We start from the raw sequence: 27037 nt of genomic DNA, 5'->3' as shown, positions 1-27037 counted from the left end.
CCCCCATCCACAAGCCCAGCAACACCTCCCGTGACCTGACAGCCCCTCATGCTATTTTCTGATTATACAAACAATTAGAATTTCACACAGCTGGAAACTTCCACTATGCTATTGCATTGCCAGACATCAAGTGGTGAAGCCCAACACCTTGTCTCCTGAGTTCTGAATCTGCTGCCATCCAAGCACTTGCTGGAGAGCCGGGGACCAAAATCAGACAAGTAACAGACCAAGAGAGAGGAGACAGACTGAAGCCAGGAGTTCAGAATGGGAGGGTGGATGAATAGCAGGAGCCGTGACTGCTGAGGCTGCCCTTGGCTTCCCTGGGGCCTGGCCTTAGAGGGATAAGGACCAGCTTAGTGTCCCCACGGAGTGTGTCCAGAAAAGAATCTCATGGATCTGAGGCAGCCTTGTTCATTCTTCTTCTCTCCCTTCAACAGAGGTCTCATTTTGTCTTACGTTGTGCTTCTGTCCTTAAGTGACAGAGAACCCTGGTGCTGCTGGGACAGTGTCTTCCGGTCTGCCCTAAATTAGCTGCTCCTGTCCTTTTGCAAGGACTGTGCTACATCAGGAGCCCCAAACAATCCCTAAATTCCTGCAGCCATGACCACCAAGTTCTTATTTGTGTGGAGCCTCCACGTATCATCTGGCTGTCTCCTGCTTGCACATCTGGACTTCTAGCGTGACTGTAAACCCCCAAAGCACTGCACACCCCACAGGACTGGACCCTCAGCAGGAACACATGAAATATTTGTTGAGTTGAAATGAAAGAGAAGATTGCCTGCAACTGGCAGCTTCCCAGCTGGGTTCTCTCTTCCTGGGAGGTACCAGCATGGACTTTCCCAAGCAGCAGCCAAACAGTTAAGCCTCTGCCAGAAGACAGATTTTGGACTCCTGGGCTGGGGCAGCGGCTCTTTTGAGCAGGCACTGTTCAGTAGCCGCTGGCACTCTGTGACAGGCATGTTCTGATCAGAGGAGAGATGCTTCCCACCTCCCGGGGAAACTTGTTGATGAGCAGCCTGCCTCTGTATGAACCACAGAACCTTTGCAGGGGCTCAGAGAATGAGCCCGGCAATGAGAGGATGATCACTTTAAACCTGTCCATTTAAAACACTTTGATGTAGCGGCTCTTAAACTGGCTGAGTACCCAGAGGTTAACTAATGAACTTCAAAATAGGACATGATCGGGAATGACAGTAGTTGTCTTTCTGGAAGGCAGAAAGATCTGAATCTTAATCCCAGGTGTGACACGGATGGATTCTATGGCCTGGGGCAAATCTCATAAACTCAGCTTCATTTCTGCTGCTGTTCAGTAAGGAGACCGGTGCTTCTCTGCAGCCAGGTCTAACAGGGGGTTAGCCAGCCTCGTTCCCTGTGGCTGGGAAGACAGGCTTCCTTACTGGGATTTGGTGGGGCTGCTTCGGCCCCTCCGTAGGGCCTCCTGCCTCCTGGGCATGTCTTTGGCCTTGAGGCCCTCAGATTTTAGCAACACTCCCCCAGTTCTCTCTGGGGTGGCCTCACCTGGCAGTATGCACTTCAGGGACCCCTTCCTCTCTCCTCCCAGTGCTTCCCTTCAGCTTCTTCAGGGTTTCTGTCCTGGGCCCTGATTCTACAGAGGTCCTCGTGACTGGCTGCTAATCCAACACATTTATTAGAAAATAATTTTTAAGGTTTCATAATGGCTTTGCCATTTTCTCTAAGCAGACAGCATCTTTTGCTGAGAATTTAGGTACCTTAAACCTAAAGAAAAGAGTGATTACAGGATTTGAAAAGTGGCTTAACAAAATACGTATTTTGATATCTATATATCCATAGCTATGTTTCCTTTATGGTTCCTATGAAATCATTGTCTATAGGCAGATGACTCCTTTGTGTTCTAACCTTATGGATAGATGCAGAAATGGGCATTTCTAAGATCCTTTGGTAACATTCGTCAAGTTTACAAAACCTAATTTTTTTGCTATCTCCTTCCCCACTAGATTATAAGCACCATGAGTGCTCATTAAATAATCTTATAAAATAGATTTTACCATTGTGTCAAGAACTGATGACTTGGTACGGACCACTCATGGTTCATTCTAGGTGAGCAGTTCTCACATCAAACCCAACCATCCTTTTCAAAAATCTGCTAAGTATTTCTACCTATGAAAGTCTTTGTTTACCAAGTTGCATTTATTTCGTGTCAGTTTTCTAACCAAAAGACACTTGACATTTTACTTAGCTTGTATCAAAAAGTATACTACTTTCATTTGGTTTTTTGAAATACTGAAATGACCTTGGGTGACCCCTAGGTTTTTTTTTTAATCTGTCAATTTTGAGACTCCAGCATGAGAATCGATGAGTAAGGTTTATATCCTAAATATTATAGCAACTTGAACCACATTTATTAGAAAATAATTTTTAAGGTTTCATAATGGCTTTGCCATTTTCTCTAAGCAGCCAGGCCCCTCAGATGTGGCCACTGATATACAACAGGATGACTGTAATGGGTCTTCCAAGTAACTGCTTTCTTTGTTATTACTTTTTTCCTTATATAAAGACATTTGTTGTCTTTACAGGACTCCAGAAAAGAGCCAGATGTACAATGGATGTACCCGGTTAATTTGTCTCCATCACACTAAACATCCAGATGCTTGGATATTTGCAGAGGCTGTTTGGCATTTTCAGTTACCACTGAGATAGGCCAAAGCCACTTAGATGGGAACAAACTGAATCAGTTTCCCACCAGTTATGAAGGAAAAACTTGGGTGTGTGCAGGGTAGAGAAACAGAGGTGAAGGGAGGAAGGGAGAGGGAGAGTGAACAAAACAGATTTTTGCGATCACCTTTGCAGTATGTGTCTCCTCCACCCTGCAGAAGAGGGCAGTAGGTGAAGCTCGGTGCTTAATTGCCCCCTAATTCTTAAGGGTGCCACACCGATTATGCTAATCACCCCACTTAAATAATTCATAGCACGTCACTGAGAGCTACAGAGTCACTTCCAGTACTGCAAACAGAACACTCTGAAAAACTGTGGAAAGCATGATGCTACTTGTTTTTGGTACCAGAATGCAAGGATGAAATAGAGCATCTTTTCTTTAACCAGCCTAGTTTCATTAACTATAAATATTTATTTAGCACATGCAATCCTTTTGGTTGCTTTTAAGGTTTTAGCTGCAGATTGCCCACATTCATTACTGGAAGTGGGTAAACAATTTTCATACCATTTTATAAAAGGGCGCTTGAGACAAGACACAGACCTTCTCATGTGAGTCCTCACAAGTTAGCTTTACCAACTCTCAGAGATGACATCACAGATTAGATGATATTTAAAATAAGAGCTATGACCTGAACCCCAAAGGGCCATGAATACTGTTCAACAAACATTTGCTTCTGTCTGTATTTTTTTAGTTTTATAATTTGTTTCCCCAACTGTTTCCTAACTTACAAAAAAAATCTCCAAAGCCCATTAGCACATAGTGGAAACATGATCTCTGTAGAACAATACTCCAAGTGTTGGGTGGTCTGAATGTTGTTTGAAGTCAGGCAAACCTTGGGTCAATGTCTCACCCCACCCTCTTTGTAAGAGATGTCAACTCAAACAAATTTCTACCTCTCTGAACCTTAGTTTCCTCTTTCCTCACATATAAAATGGAAAGTGATTTCTTCCCTGCATTTTCTGTGGAGATCATGTAGATGAGTGGCTGCCACATACATTGTCAGTATGTGGTAGCTCCTCCCATTAAGGTAAACTGGGATTCTTGTTGATCAACTGGGCAGCAAAGTCTGAAATACTGACTTTGTCAAAGTTTGGATAGTTTTCTGGTCTTAAGCAGAGAACCACAGGTCTTTCAGTTTAAAAGACCTAAATGTGCTTGCATTAGCAGTTAAACGTCTAAACATACGTAAGCCAGATCATCAGCTTAGTTTATTAAAAATTAGACTTCAGATATCAGGGATGGACATTCTGGTTGAAGCCTTTCCTCTATTTATGTGACTTCAGGAAAGCCTCTTAACTCCTTTGGAGCACAGGTTTCTCATATGTAAAATAGCAGCTTTGGAATAAAGGTAATGGCATGCTGGTACTGACTGTTACGGGCTTGTGGGATCCAAGTTAATATCTCTTCCTAATTCCACATTCGGTGTCACAGTGATAGCTTGAAATTGGCAAAGATGAGAATGCTTGCACCGGAGAAATCAAACTGTCAAATACTATACTAGCCCCCCCACTCATATTCCCAGAGCCTGATGTTAACCATTTGCCAGCACATCACTGACTAGAGATTCTACCAGAACTAACCACATCTAGTTCCATGCTCCTAGTACATTTGTATCACTTGTGGTTTTACAGTGGTACCAGGTGATCAAAACAATGGCTGTTTGAGTGGCTTCAGCCAGTTACTATCTTTTGATTATAAGCAATGGAAAACTCAACTAATTATCTTGAAAAATAAAGAAAAAGTATTGGCTTATAATACTAGAAAGCCAGGCTTCAGTGATGGTTTAATTCCAAGGTTCAGAACTCTGCTTACATTCCTTTGAGATTCTTTTAGCTCTGCCTTTTTCGAGGGCCCACTTCACCTTGAGGCTGGCTTCTCTCTCAGCAGCTAAAACTGGCTGCAACAGTTCCTGACCTCACGTCTTTATACCCCTCAATCACACCCCGAGCTGCGTCATCCCAGAGTTGCCATTCAGTGCTCTGAGAGTCTCTCTGGTGGGTGCAGCTTAGCCCCAGGAGCAGGTGCCAACAGGATAGAATCAATGATAGGTTTAGCCTAAATCTTGGCTTCTTCTCCTCCATACCCTAACAGAGACTGGGCACTCTTGGCAAGGCGGTGGTGAGATATGACTGTTGCTGGGGGTGAGAGGGGAAGCTGACTGATGTCTGTCACTGCACGGGAATATGCCTTTTTCTTGGACACCAGAAAGCCAATTTGGGGAATCAAATGGAGAAGAGGCTGGAGTTAAAAAAAAAAATGAAGAAAATTATTTTGTCTTTTCTGCTCCAGAAAAATATTCCTAAGAATCCAGTCCCCAAAAATTCAAACTAATGTAGAGTTTTCAGTATGGGCCATGTACCATCCATGTCACTCCTTAATGAAAAGTGAAAACATGACATTGTTAATGTGTTCAGGTACCTGTAACCTTAAACATCCAAAAATGAATAAGGAAGCATCTTCAATTTCAAGGCTCCGCTTTTCAGTATCAGTTTGTCACATGTGGTACATCTACAGGCTGTTTGTAAATCGGAAAGATTGGTTCAGAACTCCTCCATTCAATGATGGAATAACATTTTCTTGGAAACTTGAACCATGTCATCTATCTCTGTCAGAAAATCGTCCATGCACAATAAAGTGAAGTGTCACTACATGTCACTAATGAGAAATTTCCTTGTCCTCCCAATACTCCAGCCAGGACGCAGTAAGAATGGCAGAAGTGATGTGGCCAGCAAACTCTAAAAGCTCAACTGAAACTCAAAAAAGCAAACTGTCAACTATTTGGCAGCAAGAAAACATTTTCTGATCATTTTTTAGGTTTTCTTGAAAACAATAATGTATTCGGCTCTTGTTTTCCTCCATAATTGATCTTAAATCTCATCACATAGACTAAACAGGACCCTAAGTATAAATTTTACACTTTTGAAACCCTCAGATGCACTTAAGTTTTACATAATGGATATTACATTCACAAGGGGACACACTTCTCCCTGGATAGCTTAAAAAAAAATCCCAAAGAAATCTAATTAAAATAAGCACAAACTCAGTAATGGCCTAGTGATTTTTATATATCCTGCTTCTGGCAACGCTCCTAGGTGCTGGTAATGACCATCTGAAGGAAAACTAAATGCAGAAATACCTCACTTATTTGGAATTCAACTATCTCACAGTTTTGTGGATTCAGAGCTCAAAGTAGGCAGCAAGATTTGAAAGTGACTTCTTAGCACACGTCACAAATTCCAAGCCTTGCTGGCTTTTTACTCCTTCAGGCGTCAAGTTCTCATTCGTATACTGTTTAATCTGGGTTTGCACATAATTTTATCATGTATGGCTATCAGATTTTCAAAACCTGAACATTTTGGAAGCAGGATATTCAAAAAAAGAAGAAATACTGTAATCAGATATGCTATAGTAAAAGTGTAAAGTGACAATCATTTGTTTACTCAACAAATATTTAATGAGTATCTACTATTTGCCAGTCATTGTGACAAGGTAACAGCATGAAAGCAACATTATTAAAAAAAAAAGACATGAAAGCTCAAACACTTTAGTCTGGGACCATTTAGGAGACAAGCAAATAGCCTTAAATATCTCAAAAAAGCTCATAGAAATTGATGCTTTAACAACCACCCCAGAGTCCATGAAAAGAGATGCAATTATACCAAACACATTTTAGGAAGGCAGAAGCAAAGTAATATGCTGTCAAGTGATAAAAATAAGTTAAATAAAAAGTTGTTTTTATTTTGAAGAAAAGTAAGCTTCCAAGAGGATGACTTTTTCCTGAAGGTCTGGAGGGCTGAGATTCACCGCATTCTGACCTGGTTCAACCAGCAGGAAGTTCAGAGTAAGGTAGAGATCAAAGAAGAACCTGGTTTACATCTCAGAAAAAAAATGGATAAATAATCATGCACTTGATAAAAGATGTTCTCAGAGCACAGACCAGAAAAATCTCCATCAGCAGGTACCAGTAAGTTTTAGCTCCACAGAATACATGCAACTCTAACTGAGGCAAACATCTTCTATCTTGCACAAAACACTATTGATAAAGCTAAATATTGAGCTTTTTCCCTCAGAATTGACAAAAACAGAAACAAAAAACTTGTCTAGAGTGTAAAAACCCATTTTAGTCAACTAGGATGGGATTTTAATCTAGTGTTTTGATATCAAAAGCAAAAGGTGATTTGCATCTTTCAAAGATGAAAAATTCCACTGCACACTGCCCTTATATGTTGAACTAGTGATGTTTCTATCAAAAGAATCCTTGCATCCATGCAGAAATCAGAGTGAAACTAAACAGCTACCAGCCATATCTCAAAAGCATATGGAGTGTCTTATAACTGAGCAGTCAATTTTTCTGTGAACAGTATTATGTTAAAACTGTTAGGAATCTATGTATATTGGTATGCTTATTATTCTGCAGTTCATGTTGCCTACATTTAGTAGAGGAGAGGAAAAATGTAACAGCCAGTTTAACAAATTCTTCTGAGGGAAAATGTGAGTTTGGTCTGTTAAGATAGGGCTTATTTTGCTAATTTTCAGTTCCAGGAAAAAAAAATTAGTCAGTTTTTGTTCACACACAATTGGATTGATAGAATCAATACTTGTATTAGTCACAGGAGTCCATGGAACAGATCCAAAACCTCTCCAATGGGAACAAAGGAAATTTAAATAAATTAAACTGTGGTTTGGTTCCAGGATGATGGGGGAGTAAGGTGGGAGGGGGAGTGGAGAGCTGTGTCAAATCATATGATAAAGAAACACTTCATCATCTAGTCATCACAAAGAGCCCTAGAAATGGTACATAATCCACCACCTACAAGGATTACCTTCAACTGTTGGATGGTACTAAGAGCAGGTGTTTACAGAGAAACTGAAATGTGAGGCTCTTTTCTGGTTTTCAAAGTCAATGACTCACAAATAATATGCAATAAAAAATGAGCATAGGGATCTGGAGCATTACTCATACGTTTGTCTTCACAGCCTCTGTCAGAATGATCCCAACATCGGTAGTTGACCTCAATTCTGTAAATTGCATAAGTGACCAAATATTCCCTTCCCTACAACTATTTGGAAACCACAAGATATTTTCATAAATAGGTTTCTGAGGTACGCGCCAATGAGGATATGTACACTGCCAAAAGAGAATCACCAACAGTTCCATTTGAGGGTTATTGAGAAGAGAATGGATTTTGAGGTTGTTTCATGGTGAATGTTACTGACAATGGTGGAGAAGCTAAGAAATTAAGACCGGTAATAAGAACACTCAGTATCTTCCCAATGACATATGATACTTCTTGCTGCTAAGAACAGAGATGTCTTTGTAATTACCAAATCTTTTTCTAAAAGGAAAACCATCTCAAAAAGAAAGGAAGGAACTATCACTGAATGTTCCTACGAGCACCCACAGCATGGTGGCAGAAGTGTCCTGTGGCCATTTATTGCCAGCCAGAAAATGACCTTCACAGAGAAGAAATACTGTGCGTGTGATTTCCCACAAACTGCTACCTTTAAATTTCTACTACTAAATAAAACTTGGTTTTGACAAACTGTCAAGAAAATCTAACAGATTCAAAAACAGGGCAAAACAAAATACTCATAAGCTGTCCCTCAGGCCTTAGACAGTCATTATTACTTTACCAGGACCATTTTCCAAACTACAAGAGAAAATTGATTGTTCAAACAGTATTAGTTAACAATCTCTCATTAATTGACATTTCCCAGTTGTTGGGTTCACCCAATTACATTAGCCTTTAAACAGCCAGCACAGTTCCATGATTTTTAATAAAAATGGCCATCTTGTGAGGTTCAACTTGCTAAATAAGGGTATTAATTTCAATAAAGCAATGAGCACATTTACATAATTTGATATTGTTATTTTAATAGAACACAAGAGTTTTAAAAAGCAGTTCCTAACACAGGAAGGAGAATAGTGGCCTATTCACATGCAAAAACTAAACTTTAGCTCCCTGATAAAACATTAATAATAATAGCTCTTCATATTTTAGTATAAGTGAAATTACAGTGTTAAGGGCTAGAAGTCAGCATTCCACGTGCTTCAACATTAACATTTGGACAAGGAGCCAGTGTGGGAGGAGAAGGTCCCTTTTAGGAACACTAAGGGGCAACAGGAGGCTCCTCGGAGGTGGAGATGCTGCCGAGGTTTTTGATGGTGCTTTTGTGATAGAGCAGCTTGGTGAATGGGGAGGACTGAGAAGGATGCTCGATTACGGCACAAGGGAAACACCACAAAGTGAGTTATCACTGAAAAGATGCTACCAGATTTAGGTATTCGTTGGCTTGGCAAGCATTTGCCTAATTTTTTCACTGTAATATATCTGATATACAATCTACATTGGTTTCAGGTGTAGAACATAGGGATTCGACAATTATGTACATTATGAAATGCTCACCACAGTGAGTGTAGTTACTATCTGTCAACATACAAAAACATTACAGTACTATTGATAATATTCCTAATGCTGTACCTTCATCCTCATGACTTATTTTACAACTGGAAGTTTGTACCTCTTTACCCCCTTCACTTACTTCTCCCATTCCCAGCCCTGCAGTTGCCTTTGTTATGAGCACATTCACATTTGAACATGACAGGTGACTCTTCTTGACAAGTGCCCAGTCATATCACAAGGCCAGACTGGCCTTTGCTGTATAGATTTTGTTTGGACCTCCTTCTCAATGCCAAGGGTTGGGCACTGCAAGGAGCCCTATAGTTCACACTTACTTTGTCCCAGGAACTGAGCTAGGGCTTGTTTTTGTTGGGGTCAATAGGGTGCTAAGCTCCCAGGCCATAGATGAAACATGGAATGAAACTCATTATCCATCAGCAGCTCCATTTAAAATTAGGAAGACTCTAATGCTTGTGGCAGGCAGGGCTAAGAATCCTTGGCTAAATAAGGGAAGGGAAAGTAGTTTGACTTTATTTTCTCAGCTTCTTTGAGATAACTTTGCCAAAACCAAGGAGTAAGGATGGAGGAAAATAATTTTAGGAACAGGAACAGCATGTGCACAGTGTCCATCACAGTGTTGGCGCTACCGCCCATTAGTCAACTCAGCCTTCCTTCAGGTAATCTAGGTTTGAAGTTGCTACCCATCATGCAACTTGGATCCAGAATGTTGACACAGCCTGTAAGTCAAGCCCAGTTAAACTATGACATGACCAGGGTCTCATAGCAAATTCTCAATGAGAAATGAAGATCGAACACCATTATTAGCATAAAGTGGGCTCATTACATGTTAGATGAATCCAAATTTAAACCTTGCTCAGCAATGTTGATAAGTCTGAGAATCAGAGTAGATATGAACAAGCATGTATCTATATAAACAGAGCTGTGAACCTCTTCCACTTCTCAACCTGTGGATAAATATTGCAGGTCTATGAAGTAGTCTTTGATTTAGGTGGGACTCAGTAGATAACTACGGGGGCCCCAACAAGATATGAGAAAACCGCTGTCAAGAAATTAATGGATTTGTTACTGACTCTGCAAACTTTACTTGGGTTAGCGTTGGAGGCTTCATTTCGGTAACCATTTAAAACTAAAAACATTTTGCATTTTCACTGATGGGATTTCTTCAATAAAACATATTTACCTATCATAAAGACTTATTCTTTCAATTAATTACTAATAACAGAAATTCCAAGCAATCAATTCTAGAGGATAAACTTAAAAGCCAGGGGAATTTAGATCTGTGAGAGGCATCCATGGTTGTCAGCAAACCCATGGACTGAAAGACACACTACTGGTATAGATTTTTGGAGTTTGGAGGGGTTTTATTTTAAAAAGGAAGAACAAAAGAAAGGTAAGGAAAGGAGGAAGGAAAAGAAGTCCCTCTGCTATTATTTATGAATATTAGTATGAGCAAACCATAACTTTTATGATAGGTGATGAAACAAGACTTCCAGTACTGAGGAGTTTACTGCTTCTTCAGAGGCATTTGATTTAAAGGCACCTTTTAAATTCAAGAAATGCTTCCTTGAGTACTTACTGTAGGCCCTGCAGTGTGCCTGGCACTGGGAATTTAAAGAGGAACTTCATAGTCACATTGCATGCTCCCATCAGCTAACACTCCAGTTAGGTGTCTAGATAGGCAGTGAGGACAATGGAGCACAGTAATCTGGTATACACAGAGGTGGTTGGGCATTGAGAGGACACACACTAGCCACGATGATGGGGTGTGTGTGTGATGCAGCCCTTGGGAGAAAACTTCAGGTGAGACTTAAAGAATGAGGAGAAATTACTTTGGTAAAAGGAGAGGGGATGTAGTTGGGTAGAGGAGGGGCATTTCAGGCAAAAGTGACAGCTTGAGAGAAAGAGAGAAAGGTTTCTAAGGATAGGAAGGAATTTCAGGGTGGTGGGAGGAAGTGGCAAGAGATGTACTTAGAAAGGTAAGTAAGGAGCAAAAAGGGAAGAAGCCCCTAGACCAGTCAGGGCACTGGGAAGCCAAGCCAAGACTCAGAAGCAGGGAGCAATGGGTCAGAGCTGCATTTAAGAAGACCTCACTGGGAAGCTGCTGCAGATTCTCAACGAGAGAGGGTGGGAGTCTGAAAGTACATTTGTAGGAATTAAAACAAGTATATGTACATTAGAGGCATGTAGGCTGTAAAAACCACAAAACTTAGCATCCAATTAATAAGTATTCAGCATGAGGCATAACACAGCCACCAACATTCAGTGAAGTATTCACTGGGAGAACAAACAAATATGCCAGATTGATGAAAACAGACTTCCTATTTAAAGGTTTCCAAAGACCACTTTCAGATCCTCTTTATATTCATCTAGGCCTTCAGAAAATACAGTAGTCCCCCTTACCCACTGTTTCACTTTCCATGGTTTCAGTTACCCCTGGTCAACCATAGTCTGGAAGATGATCCTCCTTCTGACACATCCTCAGAAAGTCAACAGGCGCGTAATGCCGGGTCACAATACCTACGTCATTCACCCCACTTCATCTCACCACACAGGCATTTTATCATCTCAGGTCATTACAAGATGAGGGGTGACCAAAACAAGATATTTTGAGATGGAGAGAGGCCACATTCACCTTTTATTACAGCATATGTTCAATTTTATTAGTAGTTATTGTTGTTAATCTCTTCCTGAGCCTAGTTTATAAATTAAACTTTAACACATGTTTAGGAAAAGGCATAGTCTATATAGAGTTCAGCAGTATCTGTGGTTTTAGGCATCCACTGGGGGTCCTGGAATTTACCTCCTGTGGATAAGAGGGTGACTTATATATATATTTATTTTTTTTGTCAGTATATATTTTTCTTGAAGATAGTCAATCCAAGATATCTCTTACTAAATGGCATGATTCATTTTATGCCAAATCACAGGAACCATGCTTGCATTATCTCAGGGGAAAACACTCAAACACGTTTTGGATAAAAAAATCATCATTTTAATAGACTCAATTTTCTGTGCTTTTAATTAAAATTGTGACTGATGATAAATTTAAATTAGCATGAACACAACAAACTACTTGAATATATCTTTGTTCATGCCCTTTATTTTACTGGAAGATAGATACAGCCTTTCTACTCATAAGTTTTAAATTTGGAAGAGAAAGAAAAATTAAATGTATTGCACAATTAGTAGGTGCCTGAGGTGGGTGTAAGACGGCCCTCCAGAATCTTACTCCATGGTGTACTTTACTTCCTTGACCTTTGCTTCTGTTGGAAAGCTCACTGAGTACCGCTCTCACTACTACTTCAGACACGACCGCCTTCTTTCTGTCCCGGCAACCACTGAGCTCCTGGCTATTGCAGGGACTTCGAACTTGCTCTTTCCCCCTGCCTGGGACATTATTCCTAGGATCTTAGATTCTTCTCAGCATTTACACCTCAGCACAAAGAAAAGTCCTGCTGACATCTCCACCTTAAGTGGTGTCCCCTCTTCCCTTTGAATGGGCCTCCTCTCTCTTCTGCCACCCTGGGCTTATTTCTTTGAAAATCCCTCACTGAAAATATCTTACTAAATTCATCTCCTTCCTTCTTTACTGTCTGTCAGCCCCCAGTAGACTAAAAGATACATGAATGCAGGCATCCTATTTGCCTTGGACATTGCTCTTCCCTTAGCACCCAGGTGCTGCTTGGGGCATAGTAGGTGCTCAATAAAATTATTTATTAAAATGAATAAATAAGAACCTCACAAAGTAGGGCTTTTAAAAATCCTGTTTTATATTGGAGGAGATTCAGAGGAGATTCAGAGAGGATAAAATGCTTGCTCAAAGTCATACAGCAAGTAAATGGAAAATCTAGTACTTTGCCTTCAGAGTGCCTTTTCCAAAGGCATTGATAGGCAGCTGCTGGAGAGGAAGGCAAGTCACACTGAAGCCGGGCAGGTATGCTACATGCAAAATTTGATATTTGAACTAATATTCACTGGTGTAAATGCAGTGAGATGTAAAAAGCAAGAATGGACAAAAGCAGAGGAACCACTGGTCACACTGCAGTGACTGTCTTGGGTAAATGACAAAGTGCTCAGGAAACTCTCCTGTGATCACGCGGCACTGCCCAACCGCAGAGCCTGAAGGGCAGCAGGAGGCCTATGTTTGTATCTCAGTGAGTACGAACAATGAGATTCACCGCCTGCCTAGACATCACCTTTTACATCATATTCAAGATCCTGTCCAGTGGGGTGTATATCCAATTTGACGAAATGAAGGCTTGTTTTCTTTCACACCTACTCATTCATCAAATATTTCTCAAGCCCCAGTTATGTGACAGTAGTGCACTGAGTAGGGACACAGCAATAAAGCAGTTAGTCACGGTCCCTGCTTCTAGGAGCTACCTTTTTAGTAAGGGAAACAGACAAGTGACAAATATGTAGGACAAGTGCTTTGAAGGAAGCCATAGGGTGATGATGTACAGAATAGATGGGGTACTATAAATATGGCTGTCAGCAACGAGCTCCATTAACAAGTGATGTTCACATTCGTTGGTTCATTCATTTGACAGATACTTATTGAGCACCTACTAAGTGTTTGCTATAATCTGAAAGTACAATAATAATGAAGTGTGTGGGGAAGCATCTAGGGAACACTATTAAGACAGGGCAGCAAAGGCAGAGGTGTATAGGGAGAATGTCCAGCATAGTTGAAGGAGATGGAGACGCGGGAGAGTGTGAACAAGCGGGAATCTGAGAAATAACTGAGGCCAGGTCGGAGGGCCTTTGAGGTCACTGTAAGGACCTGGGCTCGTATCCCCAGGGAGATGAGAAGCCATTGGAAGACCGCGAGTGGAGCGCCCTCTGGTGGCTGTGCTGAGAACACATTTATGAACGAAGGAACCGAAGGAAGACCATGGCAGGCAGAGAACAGAAAGAACAAAGTGCTACAGACAGGACATTCTGGAATTTTCCAGAAGCAGAAAGAAGCCCATAGAAGCCGAACATGACCACAGAATAGTGATCAAGGTAGACAATGGCATGAGAGGAGCACACAGGGGTCAAATCAGGCATCTGGATTTCATTTTAATATAAGGAAAGCCACAGATACAAGAATGTTTTATAAAACCAGCCGTTTTATAAAACCTTAGGCAAAGGCTTTCCTTCTCATGCTTTTCTTTACTTAGTTGTCCCTAGTCAGCAGTTGGACAGAAAAGTGTGGTTTGTAAGCATTGACTAAAAAAAAGAGCCTTGATTTTTAAAAAGCGTGCCAATAGAGTTATAATTACTGAACATACAACCTCATGTGTATTTAATGACAGATGCAGTGATTAGAGTGTTACAGTCCTTCAGGGATAAAGAGATCTAATACTATCATTCTAGTTCCAAAGAGGACTTTTGTAGTTGGCTGCCTGATCATATTCTCACTACCAATAAATTGCTTCAATTCTTTACAACTAGTCTTAGATGGTAACAGTTTCTGAAATTTAGGAGAAAGAGATCTAAGGTCAAAGTAGAAACATTTTTAAGAACTTAAATAAAAAGTTGAAGGTTTTTCAACTCTTCCAGAAATATATTCCCCTTTTCCTCCTTTATAACCTACAAAGTCTACTAATGAACAAGGGTCCGTTTTTCACATCTTTCACAGAAAATGAACAACACTTTATCCTGGCTGCTGCATCCTTTTCATTTGAGATCCTGGTTTGATATGCTCAAAGAACAGTTCATTTCCAATGGGTATACTGATGGGGTTCAAATAACTCCTTTTACCAAATATTAACAGCTAATCAAGCAGCCAGCCATAGCCACATGCTTGCTGACACCAGTAATTGTCTGCTGGTAGGAATGAGTGCCCGAGGGAAGGCAGAAGTGACACAGCTGAGCTTCATTATGCAATATGAGATACGTAGTTATGGGGTGACACATAGGTATTCATAGCTGGAAGTTGACAGGGGAGATGTTCCACTGACTTCTTTACCTATCGCTAGTCCTGAGACAAATTCTACTCAGCATCTTTAGGAGTTTTATTTCTACAGTGTGAGTGGGGAAAAGAAATGGAGCTGTTGTCTTCATATCTAGGTTAATTTAACTTTAAAACCAAAGAAGTGATAGCTAATGTTTTAAAAACACGTGGAAATATGCTTTTCAGATTTTTGAGAATTGACTAGAATTTCTCTCAAATCATGTTGGAAATGAGAAGCAAAGGCGTGGTAGGCAGAAAAATGAACTCTCAAAACATGTCCACATCTTAATTCCTAGAATTTGTGAATATGCTCTCTTACAGGGCAAACAGGATTTTTGCCCGTGTGATCAAGAACCTCCAGATGGGGAGATTATCTTGGATTATTTAGGTTGGCTCAATCTAACCTATGAATCCCTATAAATGAAGAAACCTTTGTGACTGCAGTCACAGGGAGACATGACAGTGAAAGCAGGGCCAGAGAGACATGCATGGCTAGTTGTGAAGAGATAGAGATAGGAAGGGGCCATGCACCCAGGAGCACGGCAGCGTCTGGAAGCCAGAAGAGGCGAGGAGCAGGTCCTCCTCTGGAGCCTCCGGGGTGCACGGCAACCCTGCCGCCCTTGATTTAGCCCAGTAGAACATGGGTCAGGCTTCCAACCTACAGAACTATACATTTGTATTGTTTTAAGGCATTATTTGTGATAATCTGTTATGGCAGCAATAGAAAAACCAATATATAGGTGTTTAGTGGCATTTGATCCAAAATTAAACCACGCAGACCTCAAAGTTTTTTCATCATTCTTTTCAAGTGGTGTCTTACTCTTTTAAAACCCGCTAAATAATTGATAGCTGATTATATTAACTGACTTCTCTGCAAATGGAAATGGGGATTAGGTATAACATCAAGCTAATGAATGACTGAAGGACAAAAGGTCCTAAGACTTTTAATCCCTTAATACTAGGGTAAGTAGGATCAAAAGAGAGATGAGATATAAGTTTTCTCCTAGAAAATTAAGTAATTGGGCTACTAGAATTTAGGGATTTATTATGGTAAAGACACATGCCAATTTCCTAATAAACTGACGTTTATTACAGATTACTGCAGATTTCATTTCAGCACCGCACTAACTCAACGTCCTCTTCGGCATAAAGCTCATCCCAGATCCCCTTCAGAGGAATGAACGTTACATTTAAGTAACTAAGGGGACGTAAAGCTTCAGTACAGAATGTGACCAGTAAGAAACTGTCTCCCTCCTTCCTCTGGGCTTCTACTTTCACTCAAAAGCTCCTATGTCACCCCAAAACCTTTATTTAAATTATGGCCTCACATTCAACCAGGGATTATTATACATTATTTTGGTTCTCTTTTGAAAGAGAATAACTTCTAAGAAAAACAACCTCTAAGAAGATGCACTAAAATAAACAAAGGCAGTATTTCAGAGGAAAAAAATGCAAGTGAATAGAATCCTTTTACTAACAATCAGATGTGAGCATCTGCTGTAACTACTCACTTATAAAGGTGGACTGGGGGTGAGGAGACTCACTTAAGTATCAACAATAAGTGATACTAGTGCCCAGCAGGGAAAAGGGTGTATTAGCATCCTGGCATATTGATAAGACATTAGACGTCTGTCATTCTCGTGGCTAGAGGTTGTATAAAGCAACTATGGACTAGCACATTCTTCCGTTTCATCACTGCCCAAACCATCATGGAGATGTACACTTTGTCAGGACACAATCTTTTGTGCTTCCCCATTTTTTTTTTCATATGCATGGCTAGGTCTTATGTTTGATTATGCTTTGTTTTGTTTTTTATTTTTAAGATCAATTTAAGGTCAACTAAATCTACTTTTTTTCAAATAGATACTGTGGTGTATCCCACCCAAAAGTAACAAATATGAAATATGAAAACTAATCAAGCCAGATTAGTTCTTCCCATAGTATGTTTTGTGGAACATGGGTAAGTTACAAAGTCATTTCTTAGAAAACCGGCTTTGGCAAGGCTTTCCTGTTTTATTATAAAATACTTGGAAACATTCTGCAGTAGAGAGGCCTATTTACATTTGTGGGCCCCTGATTCCCAAATTATTAGGACACAGAATCCCCTATCCATCAAGCACACTTCCCTCCCCCTTCCCAAATGTGTCATCCTGAGGCCTGCTAGTGGATGCCATTTAGAAAATGCTTTTCTAGAGCAGGATTTCCCAACCTGAGCCGCCCTGGCACCTCGGGCAGGTACTTCCTTGATGGGGGCAGGGGCTGTCCTGTGCGCTGCAGGAAGCTCAGCAGCGTCCCTGGGTTCTATCCACTAGATGCTAGTAGCACCCTCCTAACCATGGGAAGCAAGTGTCTGTAGGCATGGCCAAAGTCCTTTGGGGGCAAAACCACCCCCTGGTGGAGGATCACCACTCCAGAGGGTCTAAGCAGTCAGCGCTAGAGGGAAGACCAGCTTTTGTGTACATTATTGCAAATTCAGGTTATTTGTATTTTACTGCCTTCTTGCCAGTATCCATGGGCCCAAACACCATCCACGGACTTAGACTACTTACTGTCTGTCACTCCACACTCACGCTCAGTTCATCAAACACTCATTTCACCATTTGCCTCCTCCAAAACAGTCTTTCCCCAAGGAAACCCAACTCAAGCTGTTCCAGGAGTCCCTCTGCTCTTCAGGATCTTCTATGCTCAAACTCTCAGGAATTTTCCTTACATCTTAGTGTTGCCCTAAAAATCTCAATACTTGTCACCAACTCTCTGTCTTCTCCATCCAGTCCTTTGGGGTAGGTCACTGAGGACAAGGATGCCGACCCCGGAGGAGGACTTGGTGTGGAGGGCACTCCACGCAAATGTGGGCTGATCTGTTTCAAAAAGAGTTCCAATTCTACAATTTACCTTGAAAGGTGATGCATGTTTTATTAGGAATGGGATTTCCTACCTGACAAACACCTCCTTCTCTTCTATCTAATCACATTCCCAACACGTCCCTGCTTCTTTGGGTAGAATTTTTTTCATTCTTTTTTTAAAATTTATATACCCTTAAATAACAAAGAAAGCATTTATAAGATAAGCATTGAGTTCATCATCCATTTAGTTGTACACATTTGAAAGGCAAGATAGAAAAAATAATCTGTACTTTTTTGGGGGGAATGTGTATCTCCAGGATTGCTTGGTGCTCTGCAAATTTTGTCTCTAATTTACACCAAAAAGCTAAAAGTCTAGTATTAGTATCACTGCTGTGCAGGTGAGGAAACTGAAGTTCAGAGAGGTTACGTGAAATACAAAAGGTCATGAAACTGGCACATTCTGAAGGAAACAAGGGGAAAAATATCAAACCAAACTACTGGCTGAACTAGACTCCCCTAACTGGACCTGCTTCGTTGTGCTTGGAAATTGGTTTCTCTCTAATTTGTATGAATCCTGATCTATGATATAGTCTCAGACTTTGTATTCTTTATACCATACAAAGGATAATGCAGATATCAAACCTCACTCTACCTGCCTTGGAATTACATATTTGATTTTGGCCCCATTTAGTCCCAGTGGGTTATATAGGCTCTGTGGTTTTCAGTATTACCAATGGTTCATCTGGAATTTGTTCATTCCAGGAGATCTTACAAAACACTGTCACAGACATTACCTCTGGCACAGCAGAGGACAGGGGTGATTCCCTTTTTTAGGGGTATAGACACTGAGCCACAGACAGGCTGTGTCTTGCCTTGATCACCAGCTATTCTGTGAGCGGCCCAGGAATAGGACCCGATTTGTTACAAAGTCTGGCAATGTTCTCTCTACACCACATAATTTCAAGGGAGGTCTTCCATGCAGGGCTGATTCTACAGCAAGAGAGAGGGATGGAGGAATTATGAGGACATGTAAAAATATATATATACTAAAACAAACTGGATGACAGCTTCCCTGAGCTTGACTCTGCAAAGAGTTGAAGTTCCAATTTATACTGAAGGAAGTTGTGTCCCTTTGATTCAGAAAATAACAGTTATAGTACATCTAAAATATAGTTCATACATAGATGATAGATATTCAGAATTTCAGAACAGCAAAACCTTTAGAAATCACCTAATTGTGGTTAAAACTCTTTTGCAAATTAGCAGTGCTAAAATCTCAGATGAGGAGAAATCACGGTATTTGACAAATGTAGAACAACTCATTCTATTCCAATTTGTGTTTTCCAGCAAAGTTCTGCTTTGCCTGAAAGTCCCCGTTAAGAAGCAATACCTGTGAGCAAATAGTGTCTGCCCCACAGAGATTATAGTCCTTCTTTATTTTAATTCCCATTTTACAGAGTTAGAAACTGAGCTCAGAGAGGTGAATCCAAGCATAAGTCTGTCAATGATGCAGCTTTGATAATAATTGAGAGCTTTTCCTTCACTCTAAGTCCTTCCAACCAGAAAAGGAAATATTGCTTCCTCAAGAACCAGAAAGAATCTTTGTATTTTAAATGTTAATGAAATCTCATTAGAGCCAGGTAGTGTAAAAACTATACAGTCTAGTGAAAATTAATAAGTATTCAAGGAGGCAAAGAATTCAGAGTATGAAGCGTGTGCCAACAAAATCATTCCAACACAACTCCTGGGTTACTTTAGGTTGTCTGAGAATATGGTCAACTTATTTCAAAGCCATCGTGCTTGGAAATTTTAAAACTGAGGAGGTAGAAGGGGTCAGTTTATAGCTAAGGAGGAAGCACTCAAAATACCAAGCTGAAGGTCAAGTTAAAGAAAGCAGGTTAGTGTGGTCTTGGTAGTGTTAGAAAATGTACAAAAGCTGAGAAAAGATGACTTTATGTAAATTTCATTCACTTGAAAATACAGGTAAAAAAGACTTCAAATCGATTTTTTCCCTCCTGACTTCTGTATTCTAGAGACAGTAACGGCTGCCTTAGAAAGTCAAGTTTACTCAGCCCCCAGACACTACAGCTTAGCATCCATTTGGATCGCTAAGACTTACATAAAGACAAACCTTATATTTGTTTTGTCAGTTTTACTGGAATCCATTCAACTCATTCCATTTATTAAAAACATAAGTGAAACACAATATTTTTTTTTTTTTAAGAAAGAAGTGACTTTCTGAGCTTCTCAACCTTGGCTCATTCTGCATTCCATTGATCTCGCTTTCCAAAGGCCACAATCTGGAAGTTATGTAAATATTAACAATAAAAGCCAATGAGTGAAACTGCTGTTAATTCCAACTGACATTAACCCATGGCCGATGAACACTTGAATCCTGGTGACAAACTCTCAGATGAAAGGCATGGGAGTGCCTTCCAGACACGGCCCAACAGTGAGAACCGGGCGGCATGTGAGGAGATGAAAGCTGACGTCGACAGACTAGCAGATTGCTGGAGAAGGGATGCATGTTAAAGAGACACACTGGGGTCCTTCAACATACTGTTCCCCCGTCATCATCAACCCTCCAGTGACCTGTTTTCAAGCCATCATTGACAGGACTACAAAGGATCTCTCCACAACCCTGTGTTTCTGATGTGGGATGAATGGGGGACCATGTTCCTCAGGGCCTTGAGGGGTTCCTCACACATGCTGGCAGCTGCCCGTAGCTGTATGCAAGGGCTGGGAGGGATACACCTTCACTCCAAGCTCCACCTCTTCTGGTACTATGGCAGCAAGCAAAGTGTGTCAAATCGCTGCACTTCCACTGCCCCTCTTCCTAAAAGTCCCATTTAAAATGTATTCAGTTGCTTGAGAGAGACTTAGAAAATTTTAAAAGTGCCCAACAATGGAAGCATTCCAAAATAACTGAATCCCCAAACTGAAGAGAATCTCTCGTATGTTGCAAATGCTAGAATGTGGCAGGAACGCATTTTGGATTCAGCAACCTGCACGGCCTCTATCAAATGAGAACCCAAAAAGGGAAGTTTTGAACTCACCACTGCTTTGTTTTGTTTTGCTTCTTTGATTTTTTTGCTCTGTCATTTTTTGACTCCAAAGTTGTGACTCCATTGTTTATTCTGGATAAGAGAATTCTATATGGAAATGAAACTGATGAAAAAATTAAACTGGCTTTATCATATTGTTCCTAGGAAATACTTTCTCAACAAAAAACTCATCAATCTTGGCATGATTCTGTTGAAAATATCTCTGTTCATAACCAGAAAGTCAAAATATCCTAGGGTCCAGAACACTGAAAATGACATTTTTAATTCTACGGCTTTAAATCCTTCAGTGGTTCATTTTGGATTAAATGGGCTGTCAGGGCCTCTCTAGGCCCTTCACTACCTGGAGCCTCCACATAAGTGGCATATGCCTCCTACCCCAAGATACAGATTTTTAAAAGAAATCCCCAAAGAAACAGGCAGTTACTACATTTATACATATCTCCATTCCGTCTGCTTTGGACTTACCACCCCAGCTAAATTAGTTTGACTCACCCTCTTCTATCTCCTAAGATACACTTGCAAATTTATCTCCTCAGGCCCATTCTGCCAAGCCAGCCTTCTTCCTGGTATCCCTGCTCTAGCTTCTCCCATCACTTGCCCATCTATGACATACAACAGATTTGGTATAACTTCACTTTCCTGTCTCTTCCTTCCAAAACCACAAGATCTTTGAGGTCAGGGGCTGTAACCTATTCTTCTGCTATCCTTGGAGCCTGTTACTAAAATCAGTATTAAATAGGTAAGTTACTCAAAGTCATATTAACAATAGAGAATGCGATTGCTGTTTAGAGATCATAAAAGGGTAGAAAGTAAGTAACTGTATACATTGGGTACTTCAGGCCTTTTTGAGATAATGTTTAGAAACCTTACCTATGCTGAGTGTCCGGGCCCCACCAATTGTGGGGACAAAAGAGTGTAGGGCTGTGGAGATAACCTTCAAATTTTCAGGAAGCATTGGGGTTGAGGTGGTAAGAAAAAGACTGGAAAAATAACCCCAAAATCTAAAAGGATTTGAGCTGGTAGAAGTTTTCTCCATCAAGCTAGTAAATCCTCTTAATAGAGATTATCTGTTGTGTTTTTCTGATATTTTAACAAACGTCACTTCCTCTGACTTGTGTGTTGTTCAGGGTTTGTTGTGGCTTGTTGGGCAGTATGATCATCACAAGACGGCAGGATCCTGAGCTCAGAGTCCTGGCCAGCCCAAGTCTACCAAGAACAAGAAAGGAAGGGGTCAAGGACTTGGGCAAGTCAGCTCAGAGACACCATCCTCCCCTTGTTCTTGTTTCTAACATTTTCTCCAGAGACTTAGCAGAGATCAGCCCTAGAGATGTCTTTTCTCCATATATGAAACCAAAGAAGAATAGAGCAGAGACAAGACAGAGAGAGAGAGATTAACGAAGGCACACCCCAATACAACTTCGAACATCTCTGCCCTCAGTCTAATGCAAAGAACACTGGAGACCTGGGAGGTGCAGGAACCTGAACACCAGGATCCCCTACCAGGAGTAACAGGGAAAAAATGTTAGAAAACACGTGGAAATGCTTACAAGTGATTGCACCCTAGTCACAGGGGAGATGGCTGTGGGTAGCTTGCAATTCCGTGTCCCTCACTTCTTACAACAGGGACAGCCTGAGTTGGAAGGCAAGTTCGATCTGTCACCAGCTTCTTTAGGGTCACCTTCAATGATCTGATGATTCTTGTACTCAGGCAGGTTATGAAAACTTCCATACCTACTGCATAGAACTGTTCAGGGATTTTGTAAAATGATAAATCCAGGCCTTGGCAGTAGAAATAGCATATTTTTTAACAATGATGAACTTTCCCAAAAGAGTCTCAGTATTGGGGATTTTGACGGAAAAGGTGAGAGCCAGGGAAAATCTTCAGGTAGGAAAGGTGAGAAGAAAATGACATCAGATCTATGTGTACTTATGTATGCATATGTGCGTGAGCACCCAAAGGCATCTGTATGTGTGTGTGCATATACATTTATATTTGCATGTGAATATGAGTATATATACATGTGTGTGTGTGAGATACAGGAGATCAAAACCCTGTACCCAAACTAGTAAAATGGCTCATCAAGAAGGTAGTATAAGCCGCATGAAATAGGTAGCTGAAACTAGAGCTCTCTCAGCCACCGTTGACGCAGAAACCCAGAGGGAGTACTGCCTAATGGGAGTAAAACACAGCTTTCTGAGTTACAGGCTCTTGATTTGTCACCTCTCACATGCAATATTTTAGAAAAGAGGAAAAACAAAATCTTCATAGGAGGATAGAAAACATGGTGGAGTTTCATAATTCAGTATGTTCTAATAAACGTAGATTAGGAAAAAGCACATTTGCTGAAAAATACAAACACTATTGTACCTTTTCAAAATGCAATTAAAATTACATATACACATACACACATACATACAGAAGCAGGTATGTACACATAGAGGCATAAACAGTGGGCCTGTGAGGCAGGGAAATACTTTTGTTCAGACTATATCTTAGGCTTGATATGTGCCATCAGATGCTTCTAGCAAGATGACACTGAAAACCAGAGCTAGAACGATTTTATCATTTAATAAGGGAAATGTATACACTAACACTTACGGGTGTTTGCTGAAAGAAAAGCCTGTCATTTTTAAGCAAGTAAATTGTTTTCTCCACTAAATTCCTACTTGGGTAAGACACTGAAAAATATGTTCTAATTCACTCATGTCTAGATTCATGTTTTATTCCATATTCAAAAGAGCTTGATCAATTGTGGGCTTTTCTTTCCTTACGGTGTTTCAATCTTTACTGAAACCAAGTTTGTATTTCTAAGTAAGACCACTGAACACAGGCGTCACAAAACAACTTCTAACCTGAGAGAAATAGGCATCATGAGTCTTAGATACTTTTTTCCCTACAAAAATAAACTTTCAATAGAGTACACTGTGGCCTGAATAGGAATTTTACAAACTGACCAAGCTGGACTTAGCTATGACTACTAGATTAAGAGAAGCATAATTATAGGCGGGAAACTTAACCGAATTGTCTTAGTTATAAGTTTCAATTTGTTTTCTTCACATTTTATATTCACATTTCTGAGAGTGAGATTAAATTTGTATTCATGCATATAATTTCTCCCCAGACCCCCTTATTAAAAAATATCTTACAATTGGTGGCATCTTAAAACTTGTTAATATAGAGTGAAAGACCTAGTTTTTGAGATATTAATGACTTTTGCCTTTCTTTATTCATTAAACTTATTTTTACCTAGTAATTCACCAACTAAGGCTTAGAGATGGAAGCAAAGTATCATTTGGGGGCTAATTAAAATCTAGTTGATTGGAGCTCAACCTACTTCATCCTGGCCCAAAGTAAGGATGAGAAAAGTTCAAACCCTCTCATAGTTTAATGCAGCATGATGAGAGCTTTGCTAGTAAAGATAATGCCTTTTTTTTAAAACAGAGTGTGAAAATTTAAAAATACCTTGAACTGAAACTTACTCTGTGCACAAATTTTAAACTATGTGTTAAAAATGATTTGTGCACAATAGATCAAGACTCAGTTGGTGCATAGACAACTAACCTCTTTTTCTGATACATGAGTAGGGAGAGGGGACTGAGTAAGCACAGTAAGGCACGCGGAGGTGGGGGCAGCTAAGTTGAGAGACCTCAACTTGCATGACCTTGATAACCCAAGTCAGTGGCAAAGTCACCCTGCAAAGAGCAGGTGGCTGGCTAGGGTCTAAGGAGACAGGTTCAGTGCAGAACAGGAAGGGGAGGCTGATGGGAGAAGAGGGATAAGATAAGGGTGGACGAAAGCACGAAGCCCAGATCATTTTACAGTTGTTCCTGCATGGCTCTCTGGAAGCTGGCATAGAGTAAATGGACAGTTGGTTTGACCCAAGGAATGTGATTGGCAAGGTGGCTATGGTACAAGCTCAGGGGACAAGGGGACTAAATGAACAGTGAGGCAGAGAACTGGAAATACTAGCCAAGGAACCCAGGCCAAGAGGGCGGGAAAGACTGACTAGCCATCAAATGCAGAAGGGACAAGGGTGTGCTGCCAAATGCCTGGTTTTCACGTGATGCATTTCAACTGGAATGAATGTGAAAGACCATTTTCAAGTACGGATAAAATTCAGTCCTGCTTCTGCTGTCCCAGCCATTCAGGTTCAGAATGTGCAAGTTACCTGTGGTCATTCTTCTCCCCTATTCCCTGAACCTGGTCAGTCACCTTGTCTGGATAATTGTACCTCTTCATTTTTTCTGAACAGTATCCCTTCCTCTTCATAGCTATTACCATTGGGATGGGGGTGAATTACTGAAGTTTACTGTCAAAGGGACTTGGATTTGATATTGCTTTTTTTTGACATTAACTGGCTAAGAGACTTTGGCCAAGTAATCATCTTTATGAGCCTCTGCTTTCTCATCTGTAAGACCAGCACCTGACATCACAGGCCTTTTTTGAAAAAATGGGGGGACTGAAAAAATGGCCCGTATGAGACATCTAGGATAGCACACAGAACCTAAGAAATCCTAATAGCTATTATTGAATCCATGAATAATTGTGGCTATATTCATTACTTCTGCTTTAGTGTAGGTCACTACCATTGGTTCCCCTGGATGATGGCAATAGTTAACCAGTCGCCCTGTCTTCCGGGCTGTCTGCTCTCAAATCCATTTTCCACACGTCTGCCAAGGAATCTGCGTAAAACACACATTTGACTGTGTCACTCCTCTGCTTAAAATCTTCCTATGGTTTCCCAATGTCCTCAGGTTAATATCTGCATTTACTAACCTGACCAACAAGGCTCTTTAAAAATCTGCCCTTTGTTTCTTGCCTACTGCTTTCCTCTTGTTACCTCTCCATACTGTTAGCAAGTCCGGGCTACCCTTTCCAGGACACACCATGCCATTGCTCACTGTCCTGCCTGCATCCATGCTGTCCCTTCTGCCTTGCATGGCTTGCTCACCTGTCCTTCCATGAGGCTGAACTTCCTATTCTGCCTCTCAGAGCCAGCTCAGACAACTGCTTCTCTGGCCGGACTTCCTGTCATTCTGCTCTTCTGGGCTCCATGGCCACCATGCACCAGAGTCTAACCCTCCTCTGTTCATGGGGCTGTGCTTTCCACAAGACTGAAAATTAATAGACCAAGGGCTACTTCAGGGCGGGCATGGCACATGGCAAATAGTATGCATTCACTAAATGGTGTGTATATGCAGATGTGTGTGTGTACTTGTGTATATACTCAGATCCACAAAAGGATTCTTTTGAATTTCAGGTTCAAAAGATGTTAAATTATAGTCAGTGTTTCTTTCTCTTTCTTCCTTCACCTATCTCCTTATGTCCCTCTACCCCTCACTTTCACCACTGCAGTAGACCTTTTGGGGGTTGTGCCCACAGGTTCGGGACCCCAGAGCCTCACTTTCACTCCATAACTTTGCTCTCTCTGCTAGAGCTGATTGGACTACATGTGGACACTTGACTAAGTTGAACCATGGGGTCTCTCTCTCACCCTTGCTCTCTCCCTTTCTCTCCCACTGTGGTATCTTAAATTATTCCTAAGTCAGAACCAGTTTCTGGAACAGAGGTGATGTGTCAGCAGCCATATTCTGCCATATGCACTGTAGAGCAAGGGAAGTGGGTCTGTACAGAACAGAATGAAGAAGAAATACAAAGGCATCCTGGGACGGAGAGTGACCGCATGCACTCCTGTCCTAAAAGGAAGTGCTCATTCCTTCTAACTGCCGTGCTGCGAGAACAAGTGAATGCCAGTCGGACTAGCCTCATGGACAGCTACCATCTCTTCTGACTTTCCCTCTCATTTACTGTTCTATTTATAAGTGTGTGGACATCGGAGTTAAGTATATATTTGTACTCTACAATGAATATCCAGCTGTCAGGGAAGAGACGACACGTTTAGAATCCAAAATGGCCTGGAGGCACCGGAGGGATTACATGAAATGAAATTCAAATAAGACAGATACAAAAAAAATTACACTTAGGGAAGGAAAAATAAATTCTGTAAAACCTAAATAGGAAAGTGCTGGTGAAAAAATTAGAGGAAGAGATCAAATAACCTGGGAAATAG

At 40.8% G+C, this 27037-nt stretch overlaps 1 protein-coding gene across 7 annotated transcripts in view; it reads right to left on the bottom strand.

The window, feature by feature from the left end:
* TENM2 (teneurin transmembrane protein 2) overlaps positions 1 to 27037 on the bottom strand; it is a 1157254-nt gene that overhangs the window by 477587 nt on the left and 652630 nt on the right. The gene's annotated exons all lie outside the window — the stretch shown is intronic.

Source organism: Manis javanica, chromosome 1 (assembly GCF_040802235.1).
Source record: "Manis javanica isolate MJ-LG chromosome 1, MJ_LKY, whole genome shotgun sequence".
Classification (NCBI taxonomy): domain Eukaryota; kingdom Metazoa; phylum Chordata; class Mammalia; order Pholidota; family Manidae; genus Manis; species Manis javanica.
This window is presented reverse-complemented; position numbering and strand designations above follow the sequence as displayed.